Source organism: Anser brachyrhynchus, assembly GCF_964034855.1.
Source record: "Anser brachyrhynchus genome assembly, chromosome: 9".
In the NCBI taxonomy this organism is placed as follows: Eukaryota; Metazoa; Chordata; class Aves; order Anseriformes; family Anatidae; genus Anser; species Anser brachyrhynchus.
This window is the reverse complement of record NC_137703.1, coordinates 5,577,472-5,597,267: the sequence shown is the minus strand read 5'-3', so window position 1 is coordinate 5,597,267 and position 19,796 is coordinate 5,577,472. Positions and strand designations below refer to the sequence as shown.

Genomic DNA, 19,796 nt, shown 5'->3' with positions numbered 1-19,796 from the left:
CTTTGTTGTTCTTTTACACCTAAATTCACTTCCTCAGACCTGATTCACTATCACAACTCAAGTGTTAAGTTTTTTGGTTTTGTCTTAAAACAGTGGAATTTCTCTTGAAAGGCAGCTCTCCAGAAAGAGGCACGCATCTTGTCCCGACACCGGAGGCTTGGATGCACTCAGACTTCAGTCTGCAGAGCAATAAAAGTAAAATTTCAGTGGTTTTTAATTCTCGTTTCTGTTGGCTTCGCTTTGTTACCAGGCAGAAGTTAGATCCTGCTCAGTGCCTCACATCAATAACTGATGTTCAAACCAGAATCCAAACAAATTACGCCTCGATCTGTGCACAAAGCAGAGCGTTTTGTAACAGTTTCATTTATTCCAGCATACTCGACGCCTGGGGGAAGCTCACTTCTAGCAACGTCGTACTCACAATTTCCCAGCTGTAGCTTTATTTCTCTGACGCCCAATGCCCCGCGAGCACAACGTGCTGGAATTCGTGGCAGAACCCACGAATGGGTTCGTGGACGAACCCGTCGAAACCCCCCCACTCTCAATGAAGTGTAAGGGTTTCAGGCATAACCCACACCCCTGGGTCCCGACCCCTCTGAGAGCGCTCCAGCACCTCACCACCGACACCCCGAGGTCCTCGAAGCAGCGAGCCTGAATATTTAAGAGCTGAAAGCCATCCGCCCCATGGGTGGGGGCTTATTTTAGCCATCGCCAGCAAGCTGCGACTAGACTGCCGGGCGAGGAAGAGGAGGAGGGCTGGCAGGGCGCAGCGCCTGCTGACACACCTGCCCACGGGCGCCGGCACGGAGGAGCGCCCGCGATGCCGGCGGCGAAGTCTTTGTCCTTAGGTGACACCGAGGCAGCCCATACGTGCCAGGACCGTTGTGCAATTAGCACGCTCTTAATTTTGTACCCTCGGAGAAGCTAAGTAAAGTGCACTTAATCAACCGAAAATAAAGAAACGCAAAAGAAAGCGATCCAAGTAACTAATTAGTTAAAAGATGTCAAATGGAAACGAAATGAAGTGTCTAATTATATCCTATCAGTTCAAGTGTACAACACAATACAGGCCCAGAAAAATATGCTATTTGCTAATTTAATCAAAACAATCCAATTAAACACCAGTGCTGAGTAATACTGGAAAGAAAAAGTTATTTTCCAGTTATTTACGAAACTAACGCGATTGTTAAGATCTTTCTGCTGAGGTGCAGTGAGATCTTTTCCATCCACCGAAGAATCCACGCCTGATAAACAAACATCACAGTTTTCTTAGAAGAGATGTTAAATCCACTGATCGACAAACTTGAAACAAATTCCTAAGATTTAAGGCTTCCTCCGTGCTACCTCAATGACTATTTTATGCCATAAAACTCCTTTCAAGACAGAGAGAGAGAGAAGATTGAGTTCTCCTCCAATATTCATATAAATTGGATACTCTCCTGTATCTTCAGCTTTTATTCTCCAAGCAGCATCTCAATCTTCAGACATAATCATTAAGCCCACTGAAAAGCTAGTGTTGACAGGTATTAATTCTTCAGGGGAACATTTCTTCAAAAACCTCAGCCCCCATTATTGCATTCTTTGTCTATCGAATGGTTCTCCAGTGCTACGGACCAGGGGAATTTCAACCTTGTTGTATCCGTTTCCTTTATTTCCACAGAGATTAGAAACTGATTTTTCTTCCTTGCTTGGCAGATTAATCGTCAGTGAGTGGCTGGCACCCAACAAAGTTCATTTTTAGGCACAAAAACAAGAACACCCACAGGGAATTAAACTGATGGAAGGGAGGACCTCCTCTGATACACGGCCGGCCCCACACAGGCACCATCATCACCCGAACCCTGGTGCCCATTCCGTCTGCAAAAGGATGCTCTGCTCTTTAGATTTGGGTAGAGTGGGGGAAAACAAGGAACGATGAAAGAGCGTGCGTTATTAGAAAACACCTTATGCTACTCTCTTTATTAAAACTTCTCAGCTTGAGCTAAGTATTTAGCTAAAATAGCCAAGTAACGCCCTAGAATAACTCAAGATAAGAAAGGATCTGTCTGACTTTATCAATCACGAGCGCACAATCTGAACGGAAGCCATTGAAGATTATCAGAGCACCGACAATGGCATTTTAACAGCTTAAAAATGTCACAGTTCAGGAACAAATACCTGAAAACAATGAAGCTCTGCTGATTTCTATCAGAGAAAAGGCTACCTCTAGGCTTGTCAAATTCCTATTATTATTACAACCTGAAAAATCGCTACCGAAGTTAAACAGCGGCAGGAAAGTGAAGGAAGGAGAAAAGGTAACGGAGCGTTTCAGAGCTCAGAATATAAAGGCACCTCAGACTTCCTTCCAAATTCAGTTTCACAGAGTCTAAATGGCAAGTATGTTTCTGATACCCTTTTCTGAGTAGTTGTTTTGTAACTTTTAACAAAAACAAACAAGAAACCTGTAAGCCAGCATCTCTACTTCGGTCACAAAAACGTAGCATTCAGAATCCTTCTGTGCCCCCGCAAACAGGAAGGGTACATTTTGCACAGGCACGTCCTTGTACCATTTGCAAATATTGTCCAAATGTGTTTTCCTTACATATTTCCTTTCCCCTTTCCTTGTTAGGGGAAAAAAAGAAAGCTTCAGTACAGAACGCCAAGCACCGTATAATTCAGTTCCTACCGTAGGAAAGTCTCAATCTAAGTGAATCAGACAAGATCAGAATTCTTTCATTAGGAGTAAAACAGATTCAATATTGGAGTATTTGTCAAGGCATGCACAGTGGTTCAATGAAACTAATACAGGTTAAAAAAAATGGGCTTTATGGAGTTGTTTTGACTTAAGTCCAATTATTTGCAACTCAAGAAGATTCTGGGGAAGAATTCACAGAACTATTTCTAGAAATAATGGAGAAACCTTAAGCTGCAGTCAATACACATGTTCCCATCAAGCCATATTAGCAGTACTCTACAAAACAAAATTAACCAAAAAGATGCTTGGAATTCCTTCTGCATTACACAGATCTTCTCATTCCGACATCCAGCATCCCAGACCTCTCTCGTGCCTATATGTAAGTCGTTCCACCCACCCTGGTGCACGGCAGAGCCTGCTGCCCAAAGCACATCTGGGATGGTGCAAGGGACTGAGCAGCACTGAGCTAGCCCAAAGGTAGTAGCACTGGGGAAAACCTACCTCAACTCTGCCAAAATCCACTAAGCCCACGACTTTAAGGGCAGACCTCTCTGTGTACACATGTATAGGGAAACAAGGCCTAAGGACTATATTCCTAGATTAAAAAAGGCAACAGAAAAAAAACTTCATTAAGTGTTGCTGTGTTTCTCAGAGTGCTTCTTGGTTGCACTCTATCAGCTCCGGTTTCTAACAAAGAAGGATATTACTTAAAGGCGATGTTGTTAGGAATTCCCATAGTTCTGGGCACAACCTGGAATCCAACACACGAATATAGATCTATTATAGATACCTCTCTGTTATTTATTCATAGCTCGGTATTTTTGCATTAGAGTTGTGCCTGCGCTTCAAAGCATGCCATTCCTCCGCCTGGAGCAAAGGGGAACCGTGAGGACAGCAGTCAGACATCCAAGGACAATCACTTCAAGTCAAATATCCCCTTCACTATTTCGAGCTTCAACATAAGCAGATTACAGCTCAGCTGCGTTCTGTCTGAACTTTTATCTCCTACCAATGCTGCAGTAATTATCCCCGACAAAAGACAGACATTAATTAACAAGCAGCGACCAAGCTTTATCTACAAAACGCTTTCTTCCCATTTGCCTGAAGTTCTGCCTTCAAGTCATTATTAAATACCACGTTTTAGCAGCAAATAATCAGGAGATGCTCTTACCACACAGAGTTAAAACGTATAAATTGACAGCCACGTCTGGACAACCACGGGTAACAGAAGAGCACAAGAGAGCTTCTCTCCTGAAACAGCACAGGAGAACCGCTGGTCGCAGGGGCTGCCAGGGTGCCCCGAAGAGCAGCCGGGATGGGGGAGCCCCTGCCTGCAGCTCGTACAGCTCCTGCAGCTCCTGGCTCTTGCTGCTTTTGCCGTACGCGCCGCTCCGGTGACGACGAGGCAGCAGTCAGTGCGGTGCACCTCGCGCTGAGTAAATATAAAGACGGACAAGATCTCCGCCTAAAGCTGTGCAGGAGAAAGAGGGAAGAGCTTTTCTGAAGGCCTTTCTTACAGAGGACAGAACAGCCCCTCCCATCAAATCTGAAAAACAAAAAGCAGTTTCAGAGTATGAAGAAATTTCGATATCCTGACAGGTAGCTAAATGACTCAGTCTCCTCCTCTTTAAGAAAGAAGAAACACAGACTAGCCAAAGTGTTCTTTAAATCAGCTATCGCTTACGAAGGCTGACTACAGGAACCCCACACTCAGTAGAGAGGTGCCACAACACCGAGGAGACCATGAGAAAGTCCCACCTCTGATGTCTGTGTGTCCACCTTCCCTTAGCCCTTTTACTTCGGGTGGGAGCTGGCGGCTAGGGGAGGAGAGGACAGGAAGAACGATCACCGACATCCCGACTTCTGGCAGCACCGGTGCTGTGGTGGCGGGGAAGGTGCCACACGGCGGGGATCAGAAGCACTGGGCCGGCAGCGGCAGCGCTCCCTTAGCGCCCCACACGTGCTCCTGAACCGCAGCAGAAGCGGCGACAGCAGCACCCCGAGCTGGGGGCAGCGCCTGCCTTCCCGCAGCAACGCCACCTGACGGGCCATGGACACGCAGTTCCTTGTACATCTACCAAAAGGCGTGCAGAGGTGGGGCACAGCACCTCCTTTCCTTGTACCACGATGTTTAACTACCTGAGGGAGGTGAGCCTTCAAGTTCTGTACGGCAAATACTTGTGAAACAGTTTCCTCCCCTGCTGCCTGCGGTGCACTGAGAGAGCTCTTGGATTTACGCCACACAAGAGAATTCAAAACGTAGCTTAAAGAGCAAACAAAAGCTTCCCTGCACTGTACATACAAGACTTATATGCGAGACGTGAGAAAAAAAACCTCTTGGTTTTCTTATCCTTCTGGATCCTGCACACCCAACCCTCTCCACGGCTGGAAGCTTCATCTTCGCGGCCCGGCAGGGTCACCCCGCGAGGCCCTTCCAGTCAGCACCGCCATCACATACTGTTAGAGGGAAATTCACAGCGCCTAGTACAGGCTCCTTACGCTTAAAAACAAGGGATGCTTATTTCCCAAAACTGATCAGAACTGAGAAGGGAAAACTGAGGTTTAACTTCATTATGAATGTAAGGCTTTTGTTTGTTTCTTTAAAAAGAGAATTACAAAAGAAAAAGCACAATCCTCTCATTTAAGAAAGAGGGAAACTTTGGCTAAAAACCCATCCTGATTTAGTGGTAAAATGAAGACAGTTTAAATGTAATGCAGAATAAAAACGGGTAAAGGAGGAAAAGAAGAACAGACGGTGATCAAAGTGAACTAAAACTACAGAAAATTGGCGAGTGAGGGCAAGACAAATAATGAGAAAAAATAATCACAACTTTTAGGACACTAGAAGATGAACTATGTTTATTAAAATAAATTAGGAAAGCCTGAAATCTAATAGTGGTACAACCCCACAGCAAAACAGACATGAAGATACAGCTAATGATGCTGGCTTCAAAAAAAAAAGCATTTAACAAGTTTTTCCACTCGGTATTTGGAAGGAGGCACAAAACGCACTTGTAGCAGACAGATGGGTTACCTCCGTGACGAAGTCAGCCCCGAAGGCTCGCAGTTCAGGCCTGATCCAGCCCTTGGCCTGGCCCCATCACTGACAGCAGGCCCGGGGCCGATCCCACAGCACCGGCTGGGAGGGGAGCAGGACGCCTGGTGCCATTACATGCCATTAGTGGGCACAGCTTCCAGATAAAACAATCAGAAGGCAACGGAGGGTCCTGCCGATAAGGAACTCCGAGATACGAACATAATCAACAACGTTGTTCTAATAAAACAGGCCCTGTCAAACAAAGCCAAGCGCGCTCCGTGAAGAGATTACCCGTTCGGTGGGTAACGATAGCTGTGTTAGCATGTGTCTGCTCTGCAGCCAGCGTTTCACTTAGTGCCGTGCCACGCTGATAAAAGAGTTAGCGCTCTACAATCAAAATGAAATATCTCCCGTGCAGTAAGAACCGGCTAGCTGACAGACCACGGCTTAACCCAAGGGCTGACAGCGTGTTTGGGAAGGAGCCGTACCACAGGTGCCAGCACGCCACCAGCACCAGCTCAGCACTGCAGTATTGATAAGGGACAGACATCACAGAACAGCCAGAACCGGATACAAGCCAGGCAAATCAGAGTTGGGCACAACAATCAAAACAAAAAGAAACACGATAAGCCATGGGAGTAGACGGGATCATCCAGTGAACAGCATTTCCTCCTCTTACGGAAAGAGGAGAGGCCACAGACCACTGCCCCTGCTCGAGGGGGGCATCTTGCAGCCCTGGGGAGCTCGCAAGCCAACTCCTGCTCTGCCACAAGGGTCTCACCCACAGCTCCCACAGCCAGGTACTGCTCCTGCCTCTTCCCCATGCCGGGGGACACCAAGAACAGCCGCGTCTGGCAGATGTTTTGGCAGCAGCTAGGTGATGGAGGGAGGCTCGCTGAGCTGTGCCGGGCAGCAGCTCACATCCAGGATCTGCCGCCATCTGGAAGTTTGCTGGGCTTTTGTTTCAAGTCTCCAGCCCTGATGGATGAAAACAAGCTCCCGATTCTTCCACATTAACATAAAAACAAATAAAGTAACTCCCCCCCCCAAGTAGCTCATAAATGAAAGCACATCGCGTGATATTAAATGTCATCGACATGTCTCATTTAAAGAGAAACCTGACTATTTGGAACAAAACCCCCCAAAACTCAGCTCAGTCACTGAAAGCAGCTCTGCCAGCACGCTCCTGGGAGTCCTTGTAAGAGGACAACGCTCAGCCGAAAGCTGCACAAGGACTCGCTGCCTGCTCCTCTTCCCAAGAAACGGTAACTACCCCCTGACAAAAGCACGTCTGCTGAGAAAGGGAACAGCACAGGCCAGTATTAAAGCAATTTCAGTCTAGCTACCAAGCAATTAGCTAGATAATGCCTTCACTACATGCTGATTTTTCTTCTTCCAGAGTACTGATGCAAGCATAAGAAGTAATTTGTTGTGTTTGTAGAGCCACTCTTGATATTGCAGGTGACCCACTTTGGGTTCTCCTTTCCATATTGCAGAAAATATTCCTACTTCAGCACTGCACATCTGTTCACTGATCTATTTCATTTTTTTTTCTTTTTAAACATTCATGTTGTATTTCAGGGTACATTCCACCTTCCAGCAAATACAGATTCAGATATTTTGATTTTTAAATATTGAAAGTCACATTTGTGAAATACTGATCTTGTTATTTTTATTTTTTCTAAGCCAAAGCATAAACAAAGTTTATCTCGTATTCTGATTTTGCTTTGAAGTTTGTGATTACCCCAAAATTAATATGCTCCTTCCTAGAGGTTATCATTAGTAAAATTTTGGATACAAACCTTCAGGCTTTACTCTGGTAAGTGATCCACTGCTTCCACAAAGCAGTTCTGGAAAACACCTTTATTATTTGACCTGATATTCAAAGCTCTTTGAAAACTACTTATCTCCTCTTCTGAAGTTGTGCTACATCAGGATCTTCTACCAGTAAATAAATATCTGTAACAGCACATAGGAACGAAATTCCACTGTGACCATAGCTGTATACTGAAAAAACATTTTCATTACAACATCAATTCATTCAAAAAAAAAAAAAGAAGTATTTTGTTTCGCGTTTTAATTTTGCTGTTGCAACAAACGTGTGAAGTATTTCCATCACACAATATGCCAGGACAGGTCTTTTTCTGTCCTCACACTTCACTGAAACCAGTCTTCCGCTTGTACACTCTTTATTCGTATATGAAATTTCTGATGCCACACATTCTTTCACAGCTGTGCATAAATCTCTATGTTAGAACTAGTCAGGGCTTCCTGCGTGCCGTAAGACGTCGCCTATTTGACAGCTGGACTGGTTTTGGACAAAGTTTTTTGATCAAATTCTGCAGAAGTGTTTTATTTATTGATAGCTTTATGATAGATATTTATCTGCTGACACCGCCTTTTGGCTTAAACAGGCCTTTATGTCTCCGTGTTGTTTACGTCTCTGACGGATTTACAGCCAGCGATTACTCCTGTGAGGCCTTGCTGAGGAGCCAGGACACTGAAGCACAATTAAGACTTTTCTTTTCCATTAATTACATATTTTTTTAAAAAGCATTCTCCAGAGGACAGAAGTGAATGAATGTTGACAGATCCAATCTGCCATCCCTATATGCTTTCTGACTGAGTACAAAATCCCAGAATCCCAGACTGGTTTGGGTCGGAAGGGACCTCAAAGCCCCCCAGCTCCCCCCTGCCATGGGCAGGGACCCCTCCCACCAGCCCAGGCTGCCCAAATCCCACCCAGCCTGGCCTTGGGCACCGCCGGGGATGGGGCAGCCCGGGCCAGGGCCTCACAGTAAAGAATTTCTTCCTAATGTCTAATCTAAACCTCCCCTCTTTCAGCTTAAAGCAGCTACCCCGTCCTGCCACTTCACTCCCTGAGCACGAGTCCCTCCCCAGCTCCCCTGCCTTTAGGCACTGACAGGCACCCCTAAGGTCTCTCCAGAGCCTTATCTTTGTCCCCTTATACTAACCCAGCAACTCAGGATGCACTGAAGCAAAGTTATATACTATAAAAATCTAAGGGAGGAAAAAGGGAGCAGACAAATGGGGAGTTACGAAGAGAGAGGGCAAGGGACCGAGGTATCTGCCAGCAGAGACAAGGCCGTAACAGTCTGGAAGGTCAGAGAAACCGAAAAATGTTTTACAGCAACTTTTTAGAGCATAATATCATCCTGTCTGACTGCATAATCAAGAAATGCCAAAAGGAAGTGAAACTGTTGATGTCTAACTTCAGTGTTTTGTATGTACAAATATTGCCTTTCCAGTAACATAGCAGCTCTCACACATCCACTGAAGCAACCTATTCAGAGGCACAAAAATTAAAACGTAGCCGTCTTGTATGTTAAAGAGATTGTGGTTGCACAAGCATCTGGATGACTTGACTCCTGTGTTTTATCCAAGAGAGATGGCTGCTGTGGAAAAGATCAGAGGTCCTGGTGGTTACACGCGGCACGGCGCTCCTCGCCCCGCTCCGTCCAGCTGCATAATTTCCACTCCTAGGACCATTTCCTGCCCACTGAGCAAGCAGCTGAAGACCTGGACAAGAATGTCCAGCTCTGTTAACCGAGAGAGGAAAGGGTACAGATCAAACACTGTGCACACGAAACCCTGCAGAAGGGAGAAAATTGAATTAGGCCCCAAGACCGCTCCTCTCCACGGCAGAAATCCTAGCAGCTGGGGGTGCGCTGACAACCACCGCCCCAGCAGGACACACCGACCTCGCGGATGGGCTTCAGAGGAGGAACAGATCTGCTCTCTATGCCTAAAAGTCAGAGGATGTTTATCTTTTGTGCAGTCATCAGAAGCACCAGTGAACTTAATAAGCAATAATAAAGATCCGTTACAGCAGCACACGGAGTTACAAAAACAAACATGTGCAGAGCAGAATCAAACAAGTCGATTTTGCTACAAGCTGACATGCAAGAAAGAAGCAGCAAGGCTCATTTTATGCAATAACGCGCGCGCTGTTGACAACTCTGATCACTTCCGTCCAACTTTCATAGAAGTTTTGTTTCGCTGAGAACCTCAGCATTTGACTTCTTCCTCCTTAGCTGTGAAGTTCCCTGTTCATCACTTACGGTCAATAATTAACACTATAGCCCGGCTGTTCATTAACAACACTGTCCTAGATGGTCAGGAAGGAGACCTGGAACATATCACACAGCAGCCAAAAACCTCAGCGATCCATTTACCTCCCTAGCAGGGTAAGAGCAGCCTGGTGTGGTCCAGCACCGTGCCAGAATAACGCAGCACGACGTGACCTGTGTCCTGATGTTTATGACTTCTGGATGTAAGACACCATTACCTCAACGGCAGCTGAACTTAACCAGAACGTGAAGTATCAAGGCATTTTGGTTTGGTCCTTCAGGTGGTTTTGAGGTGCGTTTTTTGTTTTGTTTTTTAGTTGGTTGGTTTGTTTTCATCTTTATTGAGGTCCTCTTGAACTGAAATGCATTTTAGTTTTGTAACAAATAAACCGAGAGGAAAACATGCAAACAAAGTTACGTAACAGGGCAATTAATCCTTCGTCCTCAGAAGATCTAACATGAATTTCCACCTGGTAAAAGATAAGCTTGAACTTTTCAGAAGGGAGCTGGAAGCCTGTAGTTTCATGGCGCATACTGCAAGTGGCAGGTCACTTTTTTAGGTTTCGAGACGTTTTGCACTGATCCGGAATCTTAAGCGTTGTTAAACTCGTTTGTACAGCAGATTATCTGCAACACTGGTGCCATTTTGCCTCCTCCAAACCACAGAAGATCTGAAGATGTACATACATTGTCTCCTGCTGAATGAGTGACCTTAACACAAACAGACCGACAACTTAAAGTTATCCTTTATTTTGAATTTCATGATTTTTTTGGCATCCCTTTCTCTTAATCACAGATACCACCAAACTTTCTGCAACTTAGGCCGCATCTGGGTTGTTCTCCAGGCCTAATTCTCTGTAGACCATCCACGGTGCTGTAAGCCTTTGGCAGCTCAACTCTTCCCATCGTTGTCACCCCTGGGTCTCAGTGTGCTACCTCCTACACATCACTGCCAAAACATGAGGTCACTTCAGTGCATTTCCAATTTCTCATTTTCTTTTCTGTAACTCTTTGTCCATAAACACCCTTAACAAACAAGCAGAAAACTTCTGGCCCGTTTCTCAAAACCAGCTCCTGAAAGACACCCACGGATTTCTCTCCCTGCGTGGATGGCTGGTGGATGCTATTAACCGTGACACAACCTAACAGCTGAGAGCAGCGCCCCGTGCTCCTGCTGGATCAGACTTGGGCTCTTCTGGAAGTACTCACGGACCACATACCACAGCCTTCCTGTGTCATTTGGACCCACTTCAGAGCCAAGACTTAGCCACCTTCACCGTAAGGCTGAGCACACACCCACTGCACGTGTGGAAGGACACGTTTCCCCCCACAAAATAACCCGGTACCCACATGCCTGCATTTTTAGTCATGCAAGGGCCACACGTCACACCCCCGGCGTGATCAGGCGCACGGAGCAGAAGGAGCAGGACAGCGGGAAGGCAGCGCGCCGCAGCGACGCTTCTGCGCCCATCCCTCGCCCACATCTGACGTGCTCTGGAGGAGAGAGCAAGCAGCATGCCCAAAAAGCACTGTGCATCTAGCTCCTCGGTTCCCTTGTCTGCCAGGTGCACGTACTGTGCCAGCTGCTCAGGGGGGACGCTTCCTCTTGGCTCCACGTGCTACTCCGCAGCCCTGCTCTGCGGCACGAGGACACCAGTGAGCTCGCTGCGTGACTGAGGGTGGCTTTTCGACTAGTGTACAGCCATAGAAGAACATAAATCACGCTAAGATATAATTAAAAAGGGAACCCTATCTTGGTATCAGAAACCAAAGTTAGCTAATGAATAAGCTTGCTAAAGAAAGGAGAGGCAAGTGGCGCGCGGAAAAAAGCAGAAGTCCTCTGATGGCAGATCTCAAAGCAGAAGCAGATTCTGTGAAAACCCAGAGCAAGAAGCAGTTGGTCCTTTTGTTTGTTTTTGACTGAGATACTGTATCTTCTAACTTTCCAGCACAAGAAAATAAAGACTTGTAACTCCCCAAGGCAGGCTTTGAAAACAGGTTTCTTAGTCACCCTGCCAATGCAGAAGACTTGGCACAGCTCAGAGTGTCGCCCCGCTGAACGCAGGGGACGGCCCCAAGGAAACCAGCCCTCAAGAAGCATGCTGTCACCCTTCAGTTACTGCAAACAAGTAAGAACAAATTTCCCACCTTAAAACCCACCAAGGTATCTCCAGTTATAGGCAGTGCGGTACATTGGAGGAACAGCACCAACACATTTTGGTGAAAAACACCTTGCTTTCTATCCCTTTTTCCAATTTTAATACAATTAATAAAAATGTATCTACTGGAATTAGACTATCAAAGCATTTCCTTGAAGCTTTGAGTATCTCACAAGGCAACAGGATATTAATACGTTAATACGTGAAGTGGATTAAGAATGGGGGGAAACCAGACCAACAGTTTTAGTGCTCAAGCCAAACCATTCAAAGCACAGGAGAAAACAAAAACCAGCAAGGGAACTACTCACCTACCACAAGAACAGGGCCACGAACACATGTGATTATTTAACTGTGTCTCAAGCCTGGTTCTGAGTTGAAATAGATCTAGCAGCATCAGGTACAAGATATATTCTGATTTGCCTGATCTTGTCACGAAAGCATTGCTATTAGCTGCACTGGGGACAAAGCACTCGTGCATCTTTATTTACAGGGGGTTATTTTGGCCTGTAAAGCGATACTACAGTTACCAGCTCACATCATTCGCTCCATTTAGCAAAGTTCATCCACATGTAAGTGCTTCAGTATTTAAAACACATTTTCAGAAAAGAACTAGCAGAAAGTCAGCTGTCCTTTCGATAAGGCAAGCGTTTTAGGAAAGACAAAATAGATAGCCCAGGCAAAAGGCAGCGCTGTGCTGGGAAAACACAATTACTCTGCCTCCTCAAGTCCGACAGGAGGGCATCCCGTGCTACCAATATATATATGTGCCCGTAGTGCTTCAACTGCATGACTGGAAGCACAGGGTGCCCTCCCTTTGGACTGTAGGCAGCAGAGCAGTGGGAAGGTGCAAGAGCACTTCAAGGCCACCCTCAGTCCCCAGTGGTCCCCCACGTAAGTCGCCTTTCAGCACCTGGCCAACGTCCAGCCAAGGTCTGAAGACGAAGCAAAGGGAGACCGGTCTCGCTTTCCATTTCAGGATGTGAACAGAAGCACCCTGCTTACGAATCCAGTCCTTTCTAGCACGCCTGGAAGAGCCAAACAGCAAGCACTTACAGAATGCTCCCAGTTTGTTGGCGCGCTGAACCAAAGCATTTACAGGTTGGTATATGCCATTCTCATCTGCTTTAATTAACGTGGAGGTACTGTCCAGTGAGAGACATCTCTGTTCTTAATTTCAGACCATTCACTCTTTTTCAAGGCAGTATCAAGCAGCATTTACTACTGACATCCATGAAAACCAGAACACTAAGTCACACACTTCTTGAGGAAGCCAAGCCCAAGCTGCGCGCTTTTGATTTTCATTTGATTTTCTTCGATTTTCAGTCTCACCACCTCTCAGTATTACAGACAGAAGCTGGGGAAATTCAGGCTGCTGAGTTCAGGCATTGCACACCCTAAACCTACCACCTCTGCGGTTCTGATCATGTCGCTGCTGATGATTTATTCTAACAAGGTGATGCTTTTGCTCACCATTCGCTTGCTTGTATCAAGACATCAAAAATAATTCTCTTCTGTAAGTTGACACCACATGATGCTGCAAAAAAAAATACAGGCTCACCAGAAGGAAACCTATTCAGTGCTCTCCTCTACAAATGCTATCATCTTTTTTTCTCTGCTGTATTATTCCACATCAATAAATAAATAACAAGCAAAAAGCACTGTGTAATGCTTCATAACCACCAGCACAAGTGTCAGCAAGCATAAGGTCACTTATGTTATATGAATTGCCATCAAATAGGCATATGCTTCCACAATAAAGGTTACTTGTAAAGCGGAATAAGTTCTGGCAGTTAGAAGAGAAATGGTTAGGTGATCCTGAAGCACATTAGGACGACAACTCCCTATTCCTCTTCTGCTTCTGCTGCTGAGATTCAAAAAATAAATAAATCCAACCAAACACATCACAGCATCATACTCCTCTGTGTTAGGCTTGACTGAAGAATCACACAGACGTACTCGGGGCAAAAGATAACAGAGATTTAGATTACGATACAGACTGTTAGCATTTTATTAGCTGTCGAGCAGGGAATAGGGAGCTACCACATGCAGTCAACACGGCTATGCCGAGGCCCAGAGAACTAGCTACAAACCAAGCAGAATGAGCTTCACGTTTTGCTAGCTTAGATGCAAAGCATGGGGAAAGCTGTCCCCAACATTCCGAGGACCTCTGAGGGTGGCGAGGGTCACCTAAAATTGTTGCTTACTTAAGTTTTTGTTAACAGCCTCTTGAGAGCGATTTCTTTTTTCTCTTTTCAAAACATTCCGTATGAAACATTTCTGAAAGCATGAAGTACATGTTTAAATATATACATACACACACGTTCTATTATTAGAGCCCTTTGCGAGGACCTAATAATAGCCACGTCCATAGTTACGCTTAAGGCGGTTACAGGAGTTACATACGAAGCACTCGAGGTGCGCGCATTTCTGCCGCAGAACAGCTATAGGCTAAGGCAGGCATGTTTCATTGCTCTAGGCTATCACCTGTGATCCCAGCAAATCTGTGAGTTTGATTTCGAATAACCTAAATCTCAAAAAAAAAATAATTAAAAAAAAGAGTGGCTGAAATCCCACTCTCAAATCCATTGTGATGAAGCAGATGCCAGAACAAGCAAATGCCACATACCAGTATCAACTGCCACCTCTGTTCTCTTTTAAAAAATATTTATTTATATACATATATAGATAGATAAAAACACACACAATTAGGAATTGTTTTTCACTTCATATTACATAAATAAGAGAGCATTATACATAACCGTACTCTAATAAAGACAAGCATCCATGGGGTAGCCTCCAGCACATACCACGTTATAAACTGCCACCACTAGAAACACAGGCGACAAGTGTCTCCTACGCCCGGGGTGTAGTAGTTGGCTTGTTCTCCGTTATCCACTGATACATGACACAATTTCCTTGTAAATAAAGGATTCCTCGGATCAAACACAGAAAGCACGTCCCTCAACAAGCGGCATGTTTTAACCTCCAAGCTTTTCGATGCAAAAGGTGATCCATCCTTCCACAGCACAAAACGCCATGCAGACACACTCAAAGCCACATTACCCGGACCCTCTGGGGAACGCTCCTGCTCACGAACAGACTTTAACACACACTACACTTTTCTCCTGAACTCGCTCAATAGCATCGTAGTTTTCCATCCAGAGCAGAGCACAGATTTAACATCTGCAACAGCACTTCTGCAAGGCAGCTAATTTCTCCGATGCTCTTACAAATTGCACAATAAATCAGGTTTAATTAGTTTGTGCCTTTTTTCTTTTTTCCTGGCAGACTCTTCTGCAATAAAGAAGGGGCATGCACCCTTCATTTCGCACAGAGGCACTTAGAACAAATTGGCGAAAATGCAAACCGCCACATCTCAACTGGCAAATGTTTGAGGAGTTATCTGCTTTCCACCGCACAAACATTCCTGCCTGTAGATGGCCTGTTACCGTTGTGTATCTATCGTCTCCTATTTCGACTGTTGTTTGAAGAACTTCCCTCTTCCCACATACCTTCCATCCCCAGGGACAGATCACACAGCGACACTAACCCTTGGCCGTAAACAACATTACTTTTGATATTCCTGTCCCTAAAGGATTCCCCACCGCTGCTGTTTAGCACTGCAGACAAGATCACCTATGCAAAGTTAGCTCTGCAAGAGCTTTGCAGAACTCTGCCCCGCTGGTATTCTGCACAGCTGAGATTTACATAGAGGTTTGTTGGCTTCCTCCACTATTTATTTTATTTGCTGTACACTGAAGTCACAGTTGTTTATAATAGCCTTTAATAACTCGCAGTATGTTCCACAAAACCGTCCCGATACGCTGCGACGCTTGATTTCCAGACTCGCTGCCTGCTACCACGGCATTCTTGGTTGAGAGGCCGGGATTCTCTTCCAGGGCAGCCTGAACTGCCAGTCCTCGCGCTTCCCTGGGTCACTCCAGTTTTCCTCATGTCTGCTCTTCTGAGAGGAGCAGCTAACTACGCTGAGAGGAAAAGCACTGTGGAAAGTAATTTGCTTTATTCGGCTGCATATGGGTTCTGAGACTTCTATGTAATTACAGGTATTTTGTACGAATTAAGATCCTCACACTACATGCATTGATTCGTACCGTAAACTCTGCTTCTGCACTAGCGCTCACCAGACTGACAACCTACATTTTTGAGGGAAAAGCCCATTACGCTAATTGGGAAGTTCATGAATACAACCACACTCAACTCTGCTGTATGATCTGTATATATTTTCTTGCACAGATTTGTCAATCATAAAAGTTTAACTAACCCTAACCACTTCTCTCTCATTAGAGGGCTCAATGGAATTGACCAAGTAAAAAGGAAAAAAATGTCTCTCTCCTAGGAAGAGGCACTAGGTGAGAATCTTCAAGTTCACCAAATGTTGTATGTAGAAGGAAAGTGCGAGAACAAACACAATTCAGACTTGAAGTTACAACCTCTGCTTATAGATATAATGTTTGCAGTACAAAGTCACAGCTCCAAGCTTCTCAGCTATAGCGGAATATCAGCTTATTTTGGACGCTTTCTTCATTTCTTTGACTTCAGCCAACTATAGGCTAACGGTATGAAAAAAAAAACCCTCACTGCTGTCCCAGCAGTGACCTCAAACCCAAACCAGATGAGTCCTAACGGCTCAAAAAAAATGTAAAATGTATTAACTTCCACATAGACTCATCCCTGCGCTACATTATGAGCGTAAACTAGCTGGCAGATACCAGGCGGGGAAGAGCAATATATGGTACTTCTGGGGATGTTGGCATTGCTGTCACAGCAGGGTCCCGATATAACCACAATCACAAACGCTTTAAAACTAATGAGAGGGAACCACAGAGCGCTGAAGATTAGGAGAAAAACACTAACAGACTGCTTCTGTGCGAGACCCTAAATGACCCCGGGAGCACGGCCAAGAATCATTTTCTTATTGGTAGCACCGGTTGCACGCCCGTACTGCCGGGAGAGGCGCGCAGGTGGCGGAGGGCTGAGAGCACGGACGGACGGGCTGAGGCGAGCAGGGTGCTTCCCCTCACGGGGGGCAGCCCATCTCCGCCTGCCGAGGCTCCCAGGGGTGATGCATTTACCGGGGGACGATGCTTTTATCCAGGGACGATGCATTTACCCAGGGACGATGCATTTACCCAGGGACGAGGGCTCCCCACCAGCACGCCCCGCGTGCGGGGCGGCAGCGGCTCGCCCCCATCAGCGGGGCTGAGCCCCAGCCTGCTCTGCCAGGCCAGCAGGGAACAAAAAAAGGTTGAGAAATCGCGTTCTAGCCGTGAAAATGTGTGCAAGTTTGAAATGCCATTACGTAGCACATTGTTAAGCTCAAGTTAGACTGGTTTAACGCCTCTCAGAAGCGGACGCGTTACCCCCGGTGAGCCCTGGGCTCTGCGGGGCGCGCGGCCGGGGACAGAGCCGATGTGGCTGCGGGCACCGGCATACGTGGGTGCCGTGCTCATAAACCTGGCATCGGGTGAAGGCAAGACGACAACGACCAAAACCACACGCACAAAAAGCCCAAAAACCGCTGAAGAAGAAACTTTGATCTTTCCATAGCTTCGCTTCCCCATCTGCGAAGGAGCAACTCTCGCCCCCAGCAGCTGGGCCAGCACTTTTGGGTACTCGGGCACAGAAACGCAAACGAAACCCCAAAATCACTAATATGGAGCGAGGCTCGCCTCCCGCCTTTTATTCTACAAACATAGCTGGGATAAATGGCTCGTTACAGTGAATTCCAAGCCGCACTCCCTTCGCCAAAACCCTATTTAAACAGCACATTTCTGCGAACCGGGACGGGGGGGGGGGGAGGCAGACGGGAGGGATGCAGATGTGCTCTTAGCCCACGAGAGGTTAAGCTTTTAAAAGACTCTTTTTTTTTTTTTTTTTTTTTTTTTTCCGTTCCGTCTGCTGGTAGCATGCCATTTTACAAAGGTGTCTGGCGAGCCAAGCACCGAGCTGCCAGGATTTTCCTCCCCGAAGGGAGCCTGGGGAGGGAGGGGAAGGCCGGGACGGGGAGAAGTTGCTGGTTCCTCTCCCCAGCCTTTTTCCCCACCGTGCCCACGGGTCCAGGGCTCCGCCACCTGCCCGGGGAGCCGGCAGGGAGGGCAGGGGGAGCCGGGGGGAGCCCCACGGGGAGGAACGAGCCAAACTTTCCGCCCAGCCCCGCCGGGCGCGGCCGCCGCCCCGCCGGGGAACAAAAGGGCCGGGGCGGCTGCGGCGCCCCGGGGCGGGGGACGCGGCTCCGAGCCCAGCCCGGCTGCCCCGAGCCGAGCCGAGCCCAACCGAGCCCAACAGGGGGCTCCGAGCCCCGCCGGGCTGCCGGGCAGCGCCGTCCTTACCTGGCGGTGTGCTGGTGCGGGGCGAGCCGAGCCGAGCCGAGCCGAGCCGAGCCGGGCCGGGCCGGCGGTGACTCCCGGCTAGCTGGAGCGAGTGGCAGGAGGGCTCGGCGGGGATGCCGCCATGTCAGTGATGTCGGCACCACATGGGGCCCGCGGCCGGCCCACGCTACCGAGCACTCTGGAGTAGAGGCTCCCGCCGAAAAGCCGCCTGACGAGGGCGGGCGGCGGCGCCCGGGCCTCCCGCTCCGCCCCGCTCCTCCCCGGGGCGGCCCCGCTGCCTCGCCCCGGCCCCTCAGCCTCGGCCCCGGGAGCCCGGCCCGGCCCTCCCGCACCCACGGGGGGCGCCGAGCCCGGTGACGCCCCCGTGTCGCCGTCCCGTCGGTCAGCCCCCCCCGCCACCGTCGCTGCCAGCCGCCGTGAGGGGGAAGGCGGGAGGTGGAAGAGCCCCCGGTCGGCTCCGTCTGCCCCCTCGGCTGAGAGGGAGGAGGAGAGGTTTTAGGCAGCGTTTCTCAGAGATGAAGAAACACCCTGACGTGCTGCAGCCAAAAAGGAGGAAAATCGCTCCGCTTGCCTGGGGGGGAGCCACAGGGGTAATTCGCCGCTCAGCACCGCATCGCTGCAATGGGGGAGTCGGGGTTGGGGCTCGGATCTGGGCACAGAAACTCGAGCAGGCCCTGCCTCACCCCCTGCTAATGGCAGCCCTGTTGGGCAGGGCTGTTTGACAGGGCCCCACTCCCTTGGTTAGCTCTTTCTGCCTCAAAATCCCCCCACTTCACTGTGCTTTCCCTCCGTCACAATTCTCTTCAATCTCCTCTTTCCCCAGAGCTTCTCCCAGTGGTTGACGTACTTCATCCACAAGAGCAAGGATTCCTTTCAGAAACTGAAAAACCCCGTGGAGTCTCAGGCAGCCCAGGTATATTTTCATCAGCTTCCATTAAAATGCCAATAAAAGACCACTCGTCCCATGGGACTTACTGATGGGACCTCTACTTGTCAAAACTCCCACTGGAAAACATCACTTTGGCATAAAAGTTCAGTAAAACCAAACCGTCATACCCAACTGGGCCGGCTATTTTTATATTAAGTGACCAAAATACAGGAAAAAAATAATCTGAAATAGATAGTTCCTATGAAAACAGAAAATTAGCATTTTCACATGGGAAAGATTTTTCAGTGTAAAATGGCCAGCCAGCACTAAGTATTGTTCATTGTTAATTGCAAAAACTTTTGTAATGAGTAAAATCTAAAAGCAGAAAAATGTTTTGTTTTATTAGTGACCCAAAACATGCAGACTTTTTGATGATCCTGGATTGAGTTACAGGGTCAGATGAGATTAATTATTCACTAGGGTGGTAAAGCCTTTACTTGGTCCTGCAGGCTGTTTTGTGAAGGAAAAGATAGAGAAAAGGGAAAGAGGGAGGTGGTGCAGGCAAGAGGGAATGTGTTGGTTTAGAAAGGAAAAAATCCCTGGCCTGAGTTAGAAAC

General features: G+C 47.4%; 1 protein-coding gene across 1 annotated transcript in view; it reads right to left on the bottom strand.

Annotated features, from left to right (window-relative positions):
• Positions 1-18,506, bottom strand: part of FNDC3B (fibronectin type III domain containing 3B) — a 183,968-nt gene extending 165,462 nt beyond the window's left edge. Inside the window, exon 1 of the mRNA XM_080605439.1 lies at positions 18,312-18,506. The gene's annotated coding sequence lies outside the window, so the exon portion shown is untranslated. The remainder of the gene's footprint in view (positions 1-18,311) is intronic.
• Positions 18,507-19,796: the final 1,290 nt, after the last annotated feature.